The sequence below is a fragment of the Pleurodeles waltl genome, chromosome 4_2 (assembly GCF_031143425.1).
Source record: "Pleurodeles waltl isolate 20211129_DDA chromosome 4_2, aPleWal1.hap1.20221129, whole genome shotgun sequence".
Classification (NCBI taxonomy): Eukaryota; Metazoa; Chordata; class Amphibia; order Caudata; family Salamandridae; genus Pleurodeles; species Pleurodeles waltl.
The window spans coordinates 432163514-432185065 of record NC_090443.1 but is presented as its reverse complement, the minus strand read 5'-3'; the positions used below and the strand labels follow the sequence as shown (position 1 = coordinate 432185065).

Sequence of the window (21552 nt, the reverse complement as noted above, 5' to 3'; positions counted from 1 at the left end):
ACTAAACCCTTTCATAAAACTCAGCAATTAGTTGTCACCTTTGCTAAACCTCATAAAGGTCAGGCAATATATAAACCTGGCATAGCTAGGCGGGTTGGCAAATGTATCCAAACCTGCTATGATAATGCCAAAAGAACTCTGCCTATCCCTCCTAGGGTACACTCAACCTGTAAGAGGGTTGTAACAATGGCTTTCGTAGGAAACACTCCCATAGTCGCCATGGTTTTCTTGGGAAACATTCCTATAGCCAATATATGTAAGGTAGCTAAGTAGTCAACTCAACATACTCTGATCAAACACTATTGTTTAGATGTGTTGCAGTAGGCTAGAGGTGGCCAGACAGACTTGAGAACAGTGTTTCAGACATCTGCATCTTACGCTAGCTAACCACCGCTTTCTGGGATACTATTTACAGTCTAAGCAGAGTATCTGTATCTACAATCCCGCATGCTAAGAACATTAAATGTTACCCTGTAAGCATCTGTTTGTGGCATGTAGTGCTGTAGACTTGCATGCTCCCACCCACCCACCTACCAAGGAGCCAGTGTCCGTTGCATGTCTTCTTCCTCAGCACTTAAACCTCACACGATCCTCACTTTTCACTCCATACTTTCACCCGCTATGCGAAAAACAATCTGACTGTGGAGTCAATGGCCATGTGAATACGTGCTGAGAAAGGAGTCCCTCAATACCCCGTGACTCAACACTTCTTTAAAGAAAAACAACTTGAAGCATCCCAGCCCAACATGAGATGGCAGGAGTATACTGAGCATGTGGGTCTACAGCACTACATGCTACAAACAGCTGCTTACAGAGTAAGTAACATTTTCCTTCTGTAACGTTTGTATTTTTCATAAATTCACATGTGATCCACCTCCTTCCCTTTTCATTAGACTCCATCTCTCTCCACCTCTTTGGCTGAAGTATGAGTGAAATAGTGTTGTGGTTATACTGCGGTGCTCATTGAGTTTACATGTGCACTGTTATTGACTACCGACAGGTGAGAATAATTCAAGCATGTGTACCAAAACTGGGGTTCTGTCTTTAAAAGTACATAACAGTTTTCTTCTGTATGGTTGGAATTCTCAGCTAGTGATGGAGTCCCAGAGAAGGCTAGTGTGGGTACAGTTGACTTTTTAACTGGTGGGGGAATTGTTTTGATGAAAGCTGTCTTAACTACAGTTGGAAATATTGGGGAGGCATCTGAGTTGAGGCAAGCCTTCATACAGTAGAGTTGTTGGTTAGTGCAGAAGGGCTCTGTGAATGCTAGACTATGTAGAGTTGTATGTTGTTTGGTCGAGCGCATTCCCAGTTAAAAGCTACCTTATTTCCATTTGAATTGTCGGTTCATGGAGGGTACCTTCAGTGAAATCCCGCCGGGGTAAAATTGAACTGTTGCTGGTGCGTGAGTTCTTTCAGTGAAAGCAAGCTTATCTCCAGTCGAGTGGCCTGCTGATAGCAAAGTCGCTCAATGAAGTCTATCCGGGGATACAGCTGAATTGTTGCTTGTGGGGCAGTCTCGATAAAAATCTTGCACTTTGGTTAGGTTTCATCCTACATACCGGTGGTAATATAGATGGATGTTTTAGAGCACTATGCTAGGAGCATAGTATAATGTTGGCAATGAGAGGTCTTAGTTGGAGCCGAAACTAGACAGTACCCTTCTACGAGTAAGTTTTGAGGCCCCATGCCAGATCTGGCTTCAGCAGTGGTAATAGCCCTTGTCATTAGGTTAGGTGACTCAGTGTGGATTGAGTCTGGGCGCAGGCAGAGATGGTTGGGAGTGGTCTCTGTGTGGTCACAGTCTGAGTGTAGCTTGAAGAGTTTTCGCAGAGGCGCTCGCTCACTTTGGAGCCTTTGCATAGGTGTACAGCAATGGTAAGGTGAGTTCTCACTGTGGCTGTAGTGTAGGTACAGTTGGAAATGTTTGTGCAGTGGATCGATCATTGATGATGGGGTTTGTGGGTGTCAGGCATCCATGTCATCTAGATGGAGTTGGAACGGTTGCTAAGGAGGGGTCTTGATACAAGAACAGCTGTAGAATGAAATGCCCCTTTAAGGTGGCTTTGACGTGAGTACAGATGTACATATGGTGACCCTCAGCAAGGCTTTCCAGTTTAGTTTCTTCTGAAGCAGGTGTGATGGAGTGACTGGAGGAGACTTTCCTTATGAAAGTTGTGTTTCCTTGTTTGCATGCATGTTGAGCTGCAACTAGGAGGGTTTCTGAACGGCTGCATACACAGAGTGTGTTTTTCCTACCTTGTTTTGATGAAAAATATAGAGGGTGCACGGCGGTCTAGCCCCAGCCTTCTCCTAAATAGATATCTGAAATTAGGTAACTGCTATTTCTACCCAGTGACGTGTTTTTATCTCGCTTAGGCATGGGCTTTGGAGACCGCACCAGCACTTTCTGTGGTACCCCAGAATTTCTTGCTCCAGAGGTGCTAACGGATACATCTTACACACGAGCAGTGGACTGGTGGGGCTTTGGTGTCCTGGTGTATGAGATGATGGTGGGAGAGGTAAGCTTCAAACCGTCATAAGAGGATGTCAGGGTTTCAGCCATTTCTCATGGCTTGCCCACTTCTTTTGAGCCGTAAATGAGGGCCATGTTTAGTGAGTTTTAGCATCTATCTTTTTGCTTATGTATACTTATAGGCTGGCAGAGGCTATGGATGGTAGTATATTTTTTCTATACGATAGTAATGGGTGTGAGCAGTACCTCTTATTCCTCGGAATCATTATTTATTAAATTAGATTTTTGTAAAGCAGGAGCATACTAGAAGAAAATGAAATAAATGTATGAGATCAAATAATGTTTAATTATGCATTGGTCCAGAAAATTAACTAATAGATTTGATACAGCAGCAAACAATTATGATTTAAAATGACCAAGAGCAAGGAAAAATATATGTATGTGGAAGTTTGGCAATTCAAAAATCATTTGATAATAGAGGCAAAAAAGTAGGTTTTATCTGCAATTAAGTACGGTCTGTGGTCCATGAGACTTCAGAAAAGGAGGGTTGCAGAAGAGCTGCTAGTATAGTTTCCGCTAGTGCGGGCGACCTGCCCCGGACCGTAATCATTCGTGATCCTGCGTATAGATTTGCAGCGCCCAAAATTCAGTTGGGAAATAAATGATAACTGCGTGGTATGTCAACGTTTCGATGTTTTATTGTGCGAGTTGGTAAACCTTTTGCCATAAGTTTGCCTTTCCTTTTGTTTGTACTGTAAAAGTTAGTAAAATGCTAGAAATAAGAGGCAGCGTGACTAGTTATTTAAAAATAACTCGCAAGATAAACACAACTTCCCATTTTTTTTGCACTTGTGCCAGTGTACTACTAAGAGCTCGTACTTTAGGTGATATGGTAACTGAGTTCCAGGGAGATTAAGGGCCAGATGTATCAAAGGATTTTACCCATTTATGTCTATGGGAAAATGTGTTGGTACATATGTCCCTCAGTGACTTGTGCAGGATCACATAAAGTAGTGAAGTAGGGATGATGAAGCAGAAAATGAAGGTTTTGATTTATTAACGCATAAACGTAGTGTGAAATAATCATGTGTGACATAAACCGAACTAATAAAGATTGTACGGGGACAAAATGTGCCCTCAGAGTAGTTTGCCAACATTTATACGCGTGCTTTATATAACGTGGTGTATTAGAATTGCACTAATCCGACATAATCATAAACGTATGCTACGATTTGCTTGTTTGAAATGCGTTAGCTTAGCATTACTTTAGAGGAGGCTTTGGCCTAGTGGCCTGGTCTCACGGTTTAGATGTTCGTATTTTTCCAATGTGCTATTAAACGTGTATTTTTGCTTGAAGCTGTACTTTTCCACAGAAACTGTTCACATGCTTATCTTAAAGTTTCGTGCCAGCATGGCATATTTTCTCTTTAATTCAAGGTCGACTTGCAGGTGCGGACAATGGAGGCTCTGAAAGTGAGCTAATTGGGGGACAATGTTGCGATTTGCGTACCCATCTCCAAGGATAATGTATGCTTAAGTAAAAGCTTGAGAACTGTCGTTTTTGATTGGACAATTTGAAGCTAACCTATGAACCCTCCAATGGAGACCCTACTGGACTCGAACTGTTGTCTATAAAACCCAGGTGCACGAGAGGAAAGCTCTCTATCATTGGACATCCCGCCATTTTGACTTCGTAGCTATTATGGCCCACTTTGCTGCGACGCCATTTTGAGAGACTTTGATGCTTTCTCTAGTCGAGAGAAAGAGACTCTATCGATTCTTGCCCTAGGGACTTTAACTTTGATCCCTTTGCATGAAGTAGTAGTCTTACCTTGCCGCCGTGAGGCAATTGCCCCGTTCACCCCTGCCCTTTTGTCCCGTCCCATGCTGACCGAGAAACGATACCTGTGAGACGAAGACTTCATTGATTGCTGATCAGAATTGGTAATTATGAAAGGAAATTGTAAAATTGCATTGTGTTTCTTTTAGGTAACCAACTGCTGATTTTGATAAGGTCCTTAGCTAGGAGTTTTCTAAATTAATGTTGCTAAATTGTTTTTGCATGAAGACCCACATGCCGATGCTAATTTGAGGTTAGATGAGGATTCCATATATCGCACGATGCAATTTGAGATCTTGTTATGCTGACTAAATGTACGCAATTAGCCCATTACAGATTATCGTATTAGTGCTTTGCATTGCCATTATCAAATGTCTTGTGATTCAAATGCTACATAGATTACACTTGTTTCGACGATATGGACAGCTATTAATGTTCATTTATGTTTATCATTTGGTGTTGAGACACATTTATATTGTGCTAGCTTTGTTAATATAGGGAAATAAATTCACTAACTTGGCAATAAACTGGTGTGGTTATTCCTGACTGAAAGGTCAGGGTCCGCCGAAATGTATTCTGGATTAATCATTAAGTGTTATGTTGATCAAGGTATTGCTTATGTACGTTATTGATTATTGATTTGATGCGACTGATCGATTAAGAGTACAGAGAGTTCCCACTTAGTCAAAAGATTCATCGGCCTAAAGAGCGTCCGAACACAGGTAAATTGTTATCACGGTTTCGCTCTATCAGTAGATGGTAGCAGAGGACGGTTTCGTCTTTTGGGACCCTGTACTATTAAAATACATGGTGTTGAATTAACGGTTACGCATTTTGAGACCTCATTCGAGAAGTTGAATTAGATTTTTCTTGGATAAAACTGATTGACAGAATGATGATGGGCTAGGTCCACCGCGTCTTTCCCGGGATCTCGGAGCTTGCGAATGGAGAGAACGGAGGTGTGGAAACAGCGTTGGCGGTACTAGTGATGGTATGAGTGAAGTTAGGGTTTTGCGCTTGCACAGCTTATTGCCGCAGGGTGTGTGAAAAGGTTGCGAGGATGTTTTTTTCTTTTAAAGGATAGCGGAGGTGCGACTCCGAGTGTAGAAGTAGAGAAGTCGTCGAACTTCATAGAGATATCGGAGGTGCGGCTCCGAGTGTGAGAGTAGGGAAGTCGTCGAACTTCATGTGCGTCTGGCGCTTTGTGCATAAAAAGGTCCACGTGGTTGTTGTTGTTGAGACGGGCCCTGCGAGGTCAAGAGACTCCGGAGTATGTTGATCCATGTTGTGGTCTGGGCGGTTTAGTAGGTTGATCGGGCGTGGTCAACAAGTCGGTACGTGTGTTAGGGAGTGAAAGAAACTTCGACTTCGGGCTCTGACAAGATTCTAAGTGCACTAGAACAGATCATTGACAAGTTGAGAGTAGGTCTGCAGGTCAGATTTGCTTGCGAATGTGGGGACTGAGAAAGACGGAATAGCGGCCGAGGCTAGTGAAAAGTCCCTAAGGTCCTGAAGCGATTGTGTTACCCTTCCTGTAGTAAACCGACAGATCTGTTTTAGTTTTTGGTAGCTCGCGATACATGCAAGAAGTTGTTACGGGAGGAGCTGAGTGAAGGAAGACTAGCCGCGAGGCTTTGTCAGCCGCAGTGTGTGTGAGTGTGACGTCACTAGGAGCCGCGCTGGGATAGGTTGGTTGGAGAGAAGGGTCGCGCACGGATTGGACGCAGTCTGTGGGACTCGATTGGAAGGGGAAAGGCAAGCGAAGAGTATTCCGGGAATTAAAGTCACCTATTGATTACAAATTTTGTGGAATAAAAGCACCTATTGATTATAAACTTTGTGAAATAAAAGACGAGAAAATGAAATTCCTTAAAGCATTTAGGAGTGCGATGAAGGGGGAGTCTTACATTAAAGCGAGCGTAGGAGAGGAGACGCCGTCCGAGGGCACACCAGCTTACATTGTAATGGAGGAAAAAGGGGTAGCTCCGTGTCTTTGGCTAAAGCAATGGCACAAACTGACAGAGAAACATGGGAGCGTAGCGTTCCCGATACATGGGACATTCAATATAAGGATTCTAGAGAATTTGAGATTCACGATGTATGACATGAAGGTACCTCCAAGGCCAGCACAGTTTGAGGCTCTAGCAATCTGGGAATAAATGGCTAGACAGCAACAGAAAAATAAGTTTGAAACCAGGATGAGGAAGGTAGAAAAGACACTAGCGGATGCTAGGTGGGATAATGCGCAGAAGGTGTGGAGGTCAGATATATTGCAGGGAATAAAATTGTTTCCCGCAATTACTAAGGAAGAAGAGGAGACAGGTAAGAAAGCTACCTGTAAGACAGACAGGAAGTGTTCCAAGGATAGAGAGGACGAGGAAAAGTTGAGAAGAGAAGAGGAGTTAGAGGATGAGGAGTTAATAATGCAATTGCTGAACGACCGTCCACCACCTTATGCGGAGAATGGACAAGGTCCAAGTACCAGTTCTGCCCCTCCGGCATCGGTACAGAACAGTGAAAATCAGAGTTCAGGAGCACCATCGGGATCTAAGGACCTGAGTTTACTGTTCACCCCGCAGATACCACAGGTTAGGAGAATATATCCAGATGTGCCCGTGTTGAAACCAGCAGAAAATTATCAACCGCAGATGCCAGGGTACTACAGCAGTGACAATAGTGGAGGAATGGTTCTAGAACAAACAGTAAGGGGAGTACAGAATGGTCACAATCCAACAATGACACAGGCTGAATCAACACAGTTTATGATGCCTCAAAAGCAGGTGCAAGGAGGAAACGCATATGGTCAGATGACAGGGAGTCAGATGGGCATGCCGACAATGACGACCCATAGTATGGGGATGAACATGCCTCAGAACATGGGAAATGGACAGAACCCAGACGCGATATCACTACCCATTACTGTAGGTCCACCGGTACCTCTGTATAGCCAGCCTAACTTAGGCATGAACAGTCAGGGATCAATGCTGCAGAATGGGACAGAAAGGAGGTGCATAGAGAACACTCCAGGGATAACTCCGATAGCGGCTCAGCCAAGTGGATCTGGATCCTTGATGGAGTTTAGTCCCATATGTGCTCAGTCTACACTGGTGAGGTCGAGTCCCCCACTGATAATACCTTTAACATCGAATACTGAAAAGTTGCCGCAACCATCGATGGCAGTCGATGTAAATGCTACACTGATGGGGGTAAATGCGCAACAGCTGACACAGTGGTTCAACAGCTTGAATTCCACACAAAGTTCAGACAGTGGGAAAGGAGAAGATTACCTGAATAGGATGAGGCTGAACATGGAAGCACAAGAATTGGTGGAAGGGACTATGGGTGTGAATAGGTTAGAGTCCTACACGGAAGAAGAGCTGAGATACCTATGTCCAAAGATTACAAAAGAAGTGAACAAGGTACATAAAAGTTTGCAGGAAGTAGCGGACAGAAACGGGATTGACATAGGCAAGACGAAACACTTGAGCAGGAGCTATAGGTTGGATTTTGGGACCACAGATTTTGAACACATGAGGTCAGCAGGCATGAAGGCACACCTTAGAGAATTGTTGCAGAGTGCCCAAGTGTGGAGGTGCTTAGACAAGTGGGAAAGCAGGTGGGTAAAGAGGAAGGATAAGAGAAGGGACAGTGCTACAGAGCATAACGAGAAAAGACCGCAGAGCAGCGAGACAGTAACCATGTTACCAATGAGGGAGACAGCAGGGGGAAAATTAGTACATGTACCATGGCACAGGAGTGACATTCAGTCATTTACGGATGATTTTCCTAAACTGAGAGAGAAGCCGATTGAGTGGTATCAACAGACTGATAGGTTTGTGAAGCTTGCAAAATGTCTCTGGGAAGACCTGAACACTCTTTTTGAGATTGTGGTTCCGGCAGATTTGTGGGAGGATTGCAAAAGAGCTGTAGGTTGGCCGACAAGTGAAGCAGAAAGAGACAGGGAGACAGGTGCACCATCACCTATGGTGATGAGCTTGTACTATAAGGTGATTGAGCATTTGAAGACGAAGGTTGCCGCGAAAAATGTGGATTGGCAGAAGATTGATCGAACGGCCCAAGAGGCAAAAGAATCGATTCATAGTTACTATGAGAGGTTGTTGAAGGCGTTCAAAAATTACAGTGGCACGGAAACAATTGAGGCGAAGGATATGCTTCATTTTGTGTTTAGATTTGTGGAAGGGTTGAGACCAGAGATAAGTCAGATGATAAAGTCGCATTTGATTTGTTGGCAGTCGAAACCGATTGATGAGGTCCTGACTTACGCGAAATACTGTAGCGACGAAATTGAGGTGAAACAGAAAAAGCTGAAAGAAAAGGTGATGATGATGCAACTTAAAGCAGCTCAGACAGGTTTGCAAGGTCTGCAAGGTTTGCCAGGGATGCAAGGGTTCCAACAGCAGGTACCGCAGCCGCAGCCGCAGTCGCAGGGAAACATGACGTTTCAGCCACAGGCGAGAGGCAGAGGCAGAGGAGGTTTTGTGAATAATGGTCCGGATTTAAACACTGTTGTGACGGGTGTGCAGGCAATGAAGAAAGTGATGCCGTGTCACGCGTGCGGAATTGTAGGTCATTGGAAACGCGAGTGCCCGATGGTGGTGCAGGAAGGTGCAGGTGTAGGTATTGGTCAGCAAAACAATGATGTCAATGCATTTCAGACAATGAGGGGACCGAAAATGAGAGGTCCAAACCCAAATTTTCAGACCGTAAATCAATTGCAGGGATTACAACCTATGCAGCCGCAGCAGATGCAGATGCCTCGTATGCAGATGACGCAAATGCAGCCGATGCAACAGCAGTTACCCATGGTACCTAATCAGCAAATGCAAATACCTTTGGCACCAATGAGTCAGCAGCAAGTGATGGTTCCTCCACAGGTCTCGGGTCAGGTAATGAGTACAAATGGCACCGTACAACAGTTCCCATTACACAGTGAGAGTGGAATAAACAATGTATGGGAGAGTGAGAGCTCAGAGGAGGAAGGAGATTGTGTGCTTGCAGCATCCTTAGAAGTTGATCAAAAGGGTCCGTACGTAGAGGGAAGAGTAATGGGTCATCGTGTTTCATTCTTGGTGGACACGGGAGCCACACGTTCAACTGTTAAGAGTAGTGAAGTACCAAATTTGCCACTCTCAGGGAGGACAGTTCAAGTGGTGGGAGTAGCAAACAGACATCTGACGAACCCAATTACAGATCCGGTACCAGTCAGCATCGGTAACTATCAAGGGGTGCATTAGTTTGTGGTATGTGACTCAAGCCCGATAGCACTGTTAGGGAGAGACCTATTATGCAAATTGGGTTGTTCAATCATGTGTTCGAACGAAGGAATAACCATCCAGACGAGCAGTGATGGGGAAGAAGAGGATAGTGTAGAGGGAGATGAGATGGAAACGGTCGATGAAGAGTATCCTCTGATTTGTCTTTTCCTGATGATAACTGAAGAAGATATTCCAGCAGAATTACGGGAAACAGTCGGAAAGGAAGTGTGGGACATGACAGGGAAAGAGGTGGGATTGATGAAAGGAGTGGAACCAGTGAAAGTGATGGTAAAGCCAAATGCGATCTTTCCCCAGACCCCACAATACCACATGCCACAAGATACCCTCATGAAAGTTGCCCAACTCATTGACGAATTTGTGAAACAGGGGGTACTGAAAGAAGTGTTAAGCAGTCCATGTAATTCACCGATAATGGGACTAATAAAGCCAAGTGGAAAGGTCCGACTCGTGCAGGACTTGAGGAAAATAAATGACATCATAGTTAAATGCTGCCCTGTTGTACCGAATCCAGCTGTGATAATGTTTCAGATCCCTTGCGATGCTGAGTGGTTCTCAGTCATCGATTTGTCACAAGCATTCTTTTCTGTGCCTCTTCATGAGGACAGCCAATTTCTCTTTTGTTTCAAATTCCTAGACAGAGTGTACAGTTGGTGTCGAATTCCTCAAGGGTTTTCTGAGTCACCGTCGATATTCAATCAGGTTCTAAAGAAAGACTTGGAAGAGTTAGAGTTGCCATTCGAGTCAACCCTAGTACAGTACATTGACGACTTACTGGTTGCATCAAAGACAGAAAGTGGCTGCACAGCCGATACCATTGCTCTGTTGAACCATTTGGGAGGGAATGGACACAAGGTGTCTCCTTCCAAATTGCAGTTCTGTCAGAAGAAAGTGAAATACTTGGGTCACCAGATAGAGAAAGGGTCACGGAGAATAATGAAGGAAAGAATAACAAGTGTACTTCAAATGAGTCCGCCCAAGACTAGAAGGGAGGTGAGGAAGTTTTTGGGAATGGTGGGCTACTGTCGCCAGTGGATTCCCAACTTCTCGACTCTAGCGAAGCCTTTACTGAAACTGACCCAGAAGGATATTTTGGATCAAATTGAGCTGAAAGGAGATGAGATGGATGCTTTTGTTGAATTGAAAGAATGCATGTGTAGGGCTCCAGCTTTAGGTATGCCTGATTACACAAAGCCTTTCACATTGTTTTGCCATGAACGTGATGCATGTTCTTTGTCTGTCTTGACTCAAGCCCATGGTGGCGTAAACAGACCAGTAGCGTATTTTTCAGCTACTTTGGATCCGGTCGCAGCAGCACTCCCAGGGTGTTTGCGCGCCGTAGCAGCAGTTGGTATCAGCCTCACTCAGAGTGAAGGAATAGTGATGGGACACCCAGTAACAGTCATGGTCCCTCACTCAGTTGAGATACTTTTGACCCGCTCCCGAACGCAACACATGACTGGAGCAAGACCCACAAGGTATGAAACGATCATTCTGGGCTCACCGAATGTGCAGCTGAAAAGGTGCACTACGTTGAATCCAGCAACCTTGCTTCCTGGAGAAAATGTCGAAATTGAGAACGCTGAAGACGTCGAGCATGACTGCCTTCAGGTGACTGAATTTTGCACAAAACCCCGACCGGACATCAAGGATACTAAGCTTGATGAAAATGACCAAATTCTTTTTGTTGATGGTTCATGTCTAAGAGACGGGATGGGGATTTTGAAAGCAGGATACGCTGTATGCACTATAACAGGGGTCTTGGAAGCGGGATGGCTCCAAGAAGTCTATTCTGCACAAGTAGCAGAACTTGTAGCCCTTACCAGAGCATGTCAACTGTCTGCATTGATGAAAGTCACCATTTACACTGATAGTCAATACGGGTTTGGGATTGTGCATGACTTTGGACAACTATAGTCACAGAGAGGTTTCCTGACTTCTTCAGGATCCCCAGTGAAAAACGGGGAAAGAATAAGGGAATTGTTACATGCCATTCAAGTGCCAGCTGAAGTCGCAGTGGTAAAGTGCAGTGCTCACACGAAAGGACAGGACTATGTTTCTCTAGGAAATGCATATGCGGATCAAGTCGCAAGATTTTGTGCCTTGAACTGTCTATTACTGAGAGATGAATGGAACTCAATAAGTGAGCCAGAACTCGAACAAGCTGAAGCATTTGCCTTGAAGGTCGTAGATACAATAGAAGAACTAAAAGCACTACAAAATAATGTCAAGGAGGATGAAAGAGATTCCTGGATCAAATCACAATGTATAAAGAGACAAGACGAGTTATGGGTTTCACATGAGGGAAAATTTGTTTTGCCAAATAGTCTCTTATCACAGCTTGCGCGGTTCTATCATGGGCAAGCTCACCTAGGGAGAGATGCCATGATAAGATTGTTCAAAACTGATTGGTTTAACCCCAGATTTCGTCAAGCTGCAGAAGCAGTTTGCCATCGATGTGTCACTTGCCAGCAGATGAACCCAGGGAAGGGAACAGTTGTGAATGCGAGTCACATTGGTAGGGCAAGCGGTCCTTTTAGTCGTATGCAGATGGACTTCATTGAGATGCCTGTGCATGGAGGTCTGAAATATGTGTTGGTGATTGTGTGCATTTTTAGTCACTGGATTGAGGCATACCCCACACGTAGAAATGACAGCCTTACAGTTGCCAAGCTATTATTGAGAGAGTTGATACCACGTTTCGGATTCTCGATCTCTTTAGAATCAGATAGGGGAAGTCACTTCAACAACGAGGTGATAAAGTTACTTTGCGAAGCGCTGAACATTGAGCAGAAACTGCATTGTAGCTATCGCCCTGAAGCATCAGGACTGGTGGAGCAGATGAATGGTACACTGAAATCAAGAATGGCGAAAATATGTGCATCAACAAATTTGAAATGGCCTGACGCATTGCCCTTAGTGCTAATGTCAATGAGAAACACTCCTGATAGAAAAACTGGATTGTCTCCGCACGAAATTCTCATGGGCAGGGCTATGAGACTTCCTGCAGTTCCCGCAAACATGCTTTTGAATATTACAGATGATATGGTGTTAGACTACTGCAAAGGACTGGCTGACGTGGTTCGCTCTTTCTCTCACCAGGTGGAAGCGACCACCTTGCCACCGATCCAAGGTCCAGGACACGCACTGAAAGCAGGTGACTGGGTCGTGGTGAAGAAGCACGTGAGGAAGTTGTGCCTGGAACCCCGTTGGAAAGGCCCTTTCCAAGTGATCCTGACGACAACTACCGCTGTGAAGTGTGCGGGGGTTCCCAACTGGATTCACGCCAGTCACACAAAGAAGGTGTTGTGTCCCACAGATGAGGAAGTTGAAGCGCTGAAATTGCCAGTGCCTGATAAAACAGTGCCGAGTGCTGAGACAGGACAAAAGCGAACTGAAAGCGAACAGGCAGAAGCAGGAGAGAGAGAAATATTATTGGAGAACGAAGAGTCCGACTCACTTGGGGAAGACCAAGGAGAAAGTTCAGACAGCGACGAAGAAGCTGCAGGTGACAAAGAGCCTGAAGCAGCTGAAGGTAGCAAAAAGCCTGAAGCAGCTGAAGGTGACAAAGAACCTGAAGCAGCTGAAAGTGATACAGAGCCTGACGAAAGTAACGGTGACGAAGGGCTCGAAAAAAGTGAAAAAGCAGGAGAGCCTGATCAGAGGAGGGCTTTCCCAGAAACAGACGATACAGAAAAAGAAAAAGAGAACGTGATCGATTCCCCTGAAGGAGGGGACAAGGCAGAGCAGAACGAAAAAGTTCAAACTTCTACAGAAAAGGTCGCAGGTCCATCAAATGGACACGGTGCAAAGAGGAGACTAAGTATATCACCAGTAAAACAAAGGTCTGGAGAAGGATTGAACGACGGAGAAAGGCCAAAAGTAAAAGAGAAAAGGAAAGAAGTGTCTGTCGTGGTGCCAACCTCGAGTGAAGAGAAAGACTTGACAAAAGAGGAAAGTACCAGCGAGGCAGAATCGAAAAGAGAAGCAAAATTGAAAAGGAAAAGGATACCGAACAGAAGGTATTCCGGTCCTGAATGGGCATATGCAGTCAATGACGATTGGACTGACGAGTTTGTATCTCTAAGCATCGAGAACGAAGAAGAAGAAGAAGAGATACCAATAGAAAAGAAAAGTTTCATGGACAGTGTTGATTGAAAGGGTGATCAATGACATTGCTTGCTACAATCTAACGTGAAATAAACAACCAGCTGAGACATTGCTAAACCGGATGAGACATTGCTAAACCGGATGAGACATTTGCTAAACCGATAAAGACAGAGTTATTGCCGAATTGAGACAAATGCTGCTAACCGATAAGTGACTTGGCCTTTGAAGAAGACGGTGTGAACATTGCGCTCGCTCAGCTTTGTAACTGAATTGCTAAATAGTTTCATTTATAAGTGCTTCTAGCTCTCTGATTCTATACAGATCATGACGCAAAACAATAGAAAGAAATATTGTAAATATGTGTGTATAGCCTTGGTAGTTACATGTGTACTAATAATAATGGCAATTGTGTTTGGAATTCATGGAAAGGGTGAAAGTGAGACTATTGCTGCTTCTACTATTGCTCCTGTTACTGTCACCGAACTAACCCCATTGAAAAGGCTAGCACTGGATGAGAGACTCTTGCATGAAAGGAAAGAGCTTTCGTATAATGTTTTCTATCGCTTACTAACAGAATATGTTGAGACAATGGATGCAAAAGATTGTTATGTGTGTACCCAGATACCGACATCAGTGCCTCTTACATACGGGATTACATGTAGTATAGTAATGTCTAGGTTTTATGGTCAAACTAACATACAGTATTTTTACTCAAATTATGATGTTACCTTTGCTTATGTTCCTATAATAGTGCAGCTAAGCCAGACTGCAAAAGATTGGGATGCTAAAATTATGAGGGAATTTTTCGAGCCAATGCAACCTTTTGAAACGGCTCACGCTCATAGGGAAAATCTTACCTGCTCACTCTCTGCAGTAGAAATAAGCTTTTTAGATCGCACAGATGATAGAAGGGCACAAATGAAGGCGAAATTAGAAAAGGAGTTACATAAGAGGACTTCAGTAGATAATTATGATTTTGCTGCAATAAAGCCACAAGGGAAAATTGCTTTAGATGCTTGGCATGTAGGGAAGTTTTGTATATATCGAGGTGAATCTTATTATGATAATATTTTTGTATGAGCAAGTGAGTGTAAACACACGTTTATCTTTAAGGCCAAATGGACATTCATGATGGACGGACTTGACCCTGTCATTCCAGGTGTATATTACATTTGTGGGTATAATGCCTATTATCGTCTTCCAAAGGGATGGTGGGGAAGATGTTATTTGGGTATAGTATTCCCAAAGGTTTATCAGCTGGATGACGTATCGATGATTCAAAAGACATCTGGATCCCATCGTATCCAGAAAAGAGAGACCGCAGCTGCTGTGGTAGGTGATATATTTGGAGCCATGATTCCTTCATTGGGAGTTGTGCTGAATTCTATCAAAATAAGAAAGTTGTCTACTATAGTGGATAACATGTTGACAAAGTTTTCAGGTGCTATAATCCTGATAGATGCTGAACTTGCAGCGGAAAGAGCTATGACTCTTCAAAATAGGCTTGCTTTAGACATTCTTTTAGCAAAGGATGGAGGTGTTTGCAAAATGCTTGGTGCAAGACACTGTTGTACTTATATACCCGACAATAGTGTGAAAATTAAAACTATGCTTGCTAATCTAACAAAAGAAAGTGCAGATTTGAAGGAACTGAAAGAACCAGGAGTGTGGGAGAAGGTTGGAAAAGGACTTGCTTCAGTGGGACATTGGATTGGGGGAATTTGGAATGGAATATTGTTAAAAATAATAGAGGGAATTTTAATAGTGATAATTTGTGTATTTGGAATTTGGGGAATAAAAAGGGGAATAATAATGATTATGGAAAGAATTAAAAGAAGAAAGGAGGAGAAAATTATGAAAAGAATGGCAGAAGAATACAAAGCACAAACTAGGGGAACTAAAAGGAAGAGGGAACTGACAGAATTTTAATGGAATAAAATTTGTGGGCTAAATTTGTGTGATGACAAGTAGTCATCAGAGGAGGGATTGATGAAGCAGAAAATGAAGGTTTTGATTTATTAACGCATAAACGTAGTGTGAAATAATCATGTGTGACATTAACCGAACTAATAAAGATTGTACGGGGACAAAATGTGCCCTCAGAGTAGTTTGCCAACATTTATACGCGTGCTTTATATAACGTGGTGTATTAGAATTGCACTAATCCGACATAATCATAAACGTATGCTACGATTTGCTTGTTTGAAATGCGTTAGCTTAGCATTACTTTAGAGGAGGCTTTGGCCTAGTGGCCTGGTCTCACGGTTTAGATGTTCGTATTTTTCCAATGTGCTATTAAACGTGTATTTTTGCTTGAAGCTGTACTTTTCCACAGAAACTGTTCACATGCTTATCTTAAAGTTTCGTGCCAGCATGGCATATTTTCTCTTTAATTCAAGGTCGACTTGCAGATGCGGACAATGGAGGCTCTGAAAGTGAGCTAATTGGGAGACAATGTTGCGATTTGCGTACCCATCTCCAAGGATAATGTATGCTTAAGTAAAAGCTTGAGAACTGTCGTTTTTGATTGGACAATTTGAAGCTAACCTATGAACCCTCCAATGGAGACCCTACTGGACTCGAACTGTTGTCTATAAAACCCAGGTGCACGAGAGGAAAGCTCTCTATCATTGGACATCCCGCCATTTTGACTTCGTAGCTATTATGGCCCACTTTGCTGCGACGCCATTTTGAGAGACTTTGATGCTTTCTCTAGTCGAGAGAAAGAGACTCTAACGATTCTTGCCCTAGGGACTTTAACTTTGATCCCTTTGCATGAAGTAGTAGTCTTACCTTGCCGCCGTGAGGCAATTGCCCCGTTCACCCCTGCCCTTTTGTCCCGTCCCATGCTGACCGAGAAACGATACCTGTGAGACGAAGACTTCATTGATTGCTGATCAGAATTGGTAATTATGAAAGGAAATTGTAAAATTGCATTGTGTTTCTTTTAGGTAACCAACTGCTGATTTTGATAAGGTCCCTAGCTAGGAGTTTTCTAAATTAATGTTGCTAAATTGTTTTTGCATGAAGACCCACATGCCGATGCTAATTTGAGGTTAGATGAGGATTCCATATATCGCACGATGCAATTTGAGATCTTGTTATGCTGACTAAATGTACGCAATTAGCCCATTACAGATTATCGTATTAGTGCTTTGCATTGCCATTATCGAATGTCTTGTGATTCAAATGCTACATAGATTACACTTGTTTCGACGATATGGACAGCTATTAATGTTCATTTATGTTTATCATTTGGTGTTGAGACACATTTATATTGTGCTAGCTTTGTTAATATAGGGAAATAAATTCACTAACTTGGCAATAAACTGGTGTGGTTATTCCTGACTGAAAGGTCAGGGTCCGCCGAAATGTATTCTGGATTAATCATTAAGTGTTATGTTGATCAAGGTATTGCTTATGTACGTTATTGATTATTGATTTGATGCGACTGATCGATTAAGAGTACAGAGAGTTCCCACTTAGTCAAAAGATTCATCGGCCTAAAGAGCGTCCGAACACAGGTAAATTGTTATCACGGTTTCGCTCTATCAGGGATGCACGACTTAACATAACACAAATAAACTTTGCGTGGAGGGGAAGTGAGAATATCTGTGCACCCAGGCAGTTAACTATGGCTTTGAACGTTTAACCTATGTGTATTTTTCATTTCTTTCTATTTTCTATTTTATCATTGCACCATCAGACTATTTTAACCCCCACTATCCCGTGGGCTCCAGGGAGTTTAATAAACTATAGCAATAAAAAATGATTCATGCGTGCTATTGTGTGTTTGTCATGTATGTGTCAGTAGGTGTCTTTTGGGGTGCACCCTATGCCTCTGCCTGCATTTGTATTTGAATTACATGTATCTGATTACAGGCCCGAAATGACAATGCAGTAGGGACTGGGTTTGCCATTAAAAAAAAAAACGATCTCATAATAGAGAGGGGATGAATGCTGTTTACACCGCGTGCATTTATGTAGGCGGATAGAGATGGGAATGGAGAGATGGAAGACGGACAATCTGAGAAATAAAGATAGGAGAGAAGAGGGACTAAACTCAATTCAAGCATAACAAGTGCGGACCACTGCAACTGGCCCAGTGGGCTTTTGAATGAACAGATGTACATTCATTTTTAAAACGTTTCCTTTAGAGAATATCCTCAAACAACCCTGCAAAGTGTATTTTAAAATACTTTTAAATGTTCATAGCCTCACGTTTTTTTCTTTGTAGATTTCTGAACAATAGAACCTCCTAAAAAAGCCATTATTACTGTCTATGAAAGGTCCTCTTCAAAAGTGATGGTTCCAAAATGATTGTGACGCAATAGGTTCCTAATCTTTATTTTAAGTAAGCAGCTGCCTTACATTGTGAATCCTCATCCATGCTTCTAGTAACCTCTCTTTTACTATAGTAAATTCTCAGAGTAAATTGTTGGTAATATTAATATTTTGCATTTCTAAGTTGAGGGAGTCAATGCCTATATGTCAATGAAAGGCCTTCTACGTGTGCAGAGGAGATGGGGAGGGGTCTTCCTTCACTTAGTGGTTAGACCTTTTGTTACATTTTCAGTTTCTGTTCCCTCTACAGAGGGAGGGGGGCATACATGCATGACGAGCAAGTCTGGACCCATCCTGTGGCACTAAACTTCGTTCTAGATCGAGTTCTGGACTTCGCCTGACTCATTACTGTCCCTGTCAGTGGAGACAGAGCCAGTACTCTCAGCATGAGCAGAGGCATAACCACTTCGCTTTTTACAGAAGCCCACTAGCATAGCCCTACCCTGACTACATGCCATGCAGTTGGATGTCTGCTCCAGGTTTCCTGGTGCAATATTTGCTGCACTGACTGCCAATAGTTAGAGGCAGTAATGCAGTATGTCTACTTTACCCAGAGATTATTCTTGCCTTCGAAACACATTCAGATCCTGTTCAGAATACATTGTTTGCCATGCAGTGTGCTCAACGTTCCCAAAGAGACTTACATTTTGCTCCCTGTAAATGTACACTGAAGCCATGTATGATCAATGTTTCCGGCTAAATGTCCACTTAGTTTTTTAAAAATAGTGTCAAAAGCAATGTTCAGGCACGCTTCAAAATGCATTTAAATGCTGTTCAATTTTCACCACTATCACTGACCACATATGCTTCAAAGTTAACCCCTCAATTTCCCCAAAACTCCGTGTGCAAGACCCCAGAAAGTCTCTACAAAGTTCTCTTTAAATATTACGTTTGATCAAATGTTACTGTTCCTATGCTCTTCACATTAGGGGGGTCATTTTGACCCTGGCGGTACGGGACCGCCAGGGCTAAAATGAAAACGAAAAGGCTGGCGGTACGGGGAGTCGTGGGGCCCCCTGACAGGGCCCGTGCAGCTTTTCACTGTCTGCATAGCAGACAGTGAAAAGCGCGACGGGTGCAACTCACCCGTCGCACGGCCGCAACACCGCCGGCTCCATTTGGAGCCGGCTTCCATGTTGCGGCCCACATCCCGCTGGGCCAGCGGGCGAAAACGTGGTTTCCGCCGGCCGACCCAGCGGGGATGACCAAATGGGCACCGCGGGAGTGCGGCCGCCCGGCGGTTACAGCTTGGCGGGCGGCGGTAGCTGGCCGCCAAAGTTGTAATGACTCCCTATATGGTTTGTCACATATATGCTACAGGGAACACACACTCTGTAAAATTTTATCAAGCTTCCACCAGTATTCCTGTCCATGGTTATTTGAAGAGGAGGATACTGTTGATAGTGGGCAGGAGTCCTACAGGATGTACCCTGCATTTTCAGGAATAGGTGATTTTTTTTAAGCTTTAAAAAACAAAACATGATTGAAAAATGGGTCATGTCTGAAACGTGCAAGGTTGCGGTTTCAGATTTTAGGAGCTAATCCCAAAAAGGAGTGGGTTAGAATGGAGGCTTCGTTCCTAATTGTTTCCAGTATCAGAATGCTGGTACCATAAAGGTATGTTCATCAACCCTACAGCCACAAGATTAGCCAGTCTGGCCTTCATCCTAGCAAAGCGAACAGTCATTTCCCAATGGAAGTCAGGAGCCACACCCTCATCAACCACATTGTCCATGGCCCTCCTTGAGTGGGCGGTGCAAACATTCTGCACTCCACAGGGAAGAGACCAGAAGGCTCTGGAAGAGTACCCTTGCAACAGCTTAAGACATTCCTAGAGTCCTTAACAGCTACAGTGGCCAGAAGTGCTCCCCCTGGAGGCCACAGCAACAGCATTCACCCCAACTAACAGTTATCCTCGCCACAAGAAGTTACCCACCTGCCTCTGTCATACTGACAGGTTCCCCTTTTGCTCCGGCTATGCCCCCTGCTTAAACACTTCTTCTTTCTCCCCTCACCCCCCATTCCCAGTTCGTCAATCATGTTGGACCTATCCTAGTACACAATATTGTTCCCTTCTTTTTCCAGTCTCTCATGGATGCCGCAAAAAGAGACTGAAATCGCTCACTTTTCACACTACCAAAAACAGCAGCAACTCTGAGTCATCTAACTGTTCTTACTATCATGCAATAAAATATATACGCCATTGTTGTGATTATGTTCACCCTTGCATGTGTGCATTTCTACAATGAGTTGTAATGCTCTCAAAATTAAAAATGCAATTAATACTTTGTTTAAAAAAACGTGTGTTTCCATCTTCATAATAATATAAAATGTGCTTTTCAGGTAATGTGCCCGTGTTATATCGAGAGCTTTGAATAGAATGCAGGGATATTTAAAAGTGAGGGGGCTTTAAGTGGGTTCAGTCAATGTTGGCATGATGTTTTAAAATTCCGTTGGGTGTCTAATCGTTTTCGAGGTTGTACAAAGGACAACTTTCAGTGGAGCTCATAGAATAGTGTGGGTGGTGGGAGGAGAGGGGGCAGTGAGAGTAGCGATCCCATATTCCATGATCTGGGTTATCAGTGTCTATTTAAGATGTTTCTCTGCAATGAGTCTCATAATTGATTTGATTAGTCTTTTCTGAGGTTGAGCACCTAAGTGATTTTTTTTATGGGCATCTAGTTTTAGTTTGTTATCTAACATGAAGGCACTTGACATTCCGGATTATCTCGGGGCAAAGATCTACTTGTTTGAGGTGAGGCAGACATATTTTTCTAGTGTTGTTTTTGGAGTCTTAGGTGATTTACAGGAATTTGGTGTTTAGTTTTTTCTTTTTAATTTAATTTTTTTATTAAAACACTATTGATTTTGAATGTATTGGATTTGTTTTGATTGAGTTTTGTTTTCATTCTAGTCATCCAGCTTTGCAGTTCCAAAAGGTATTCTTTAAGATGTTGATGGAGGTCTTGTTAATAACTGTAACATAAACCTATGCCATCAGCTTATTGGTGGTAACATAGGCCCAATGTCTGTGAACTTCCCTAGACGTTTAAAATGTAAGATAAATATGTGTGCCAGTATTAAATCACATGGGGCACCCAAAATGTGTTTTTATTGCACATGATTAAGAGTCATGGTTTGTGGGCAGTATAATCGTTTTCCACGTGATGGCTGAAGGCAAGAGTAGTATCCCTTCAATACATGGGACAGCAGTTTGGTTTGGGTGTAGGTGTGTTTCCTTGGTTGCATCAGATGGAACAGGTCTCCAGGCAGCATCTTTGCTTTTCCATGTCTTGGCTGAAGGTGTGGATTGTAGGTTGGCTTCCTAGAGGATGGCTCCTAATGCTAGTAGTACTTAAGTTCTGTATTTTATACTAGATGTGGGCAGTGCGCTGGGTGCATCGGACAATGTAGGTTTTTGTGAAGTACACAGCCTTGTCTTATGGTGGAAGGAGATGAGGAAAGTAGCCCAAATTTTCATGAGGAAA

General features: G+C 43.3%; 1 pseudogene; it reads left to right on the top strand.

Annotated features, from left to right (window-relative positions):
* The window catches only part of LOC138293885 (serine/threonine-protein kinase N2-like), a 245836-nt pseudogene that overhangs the window by 202255 nt on the left and 22029 nt on the right, over nt 1-21552 (top strand).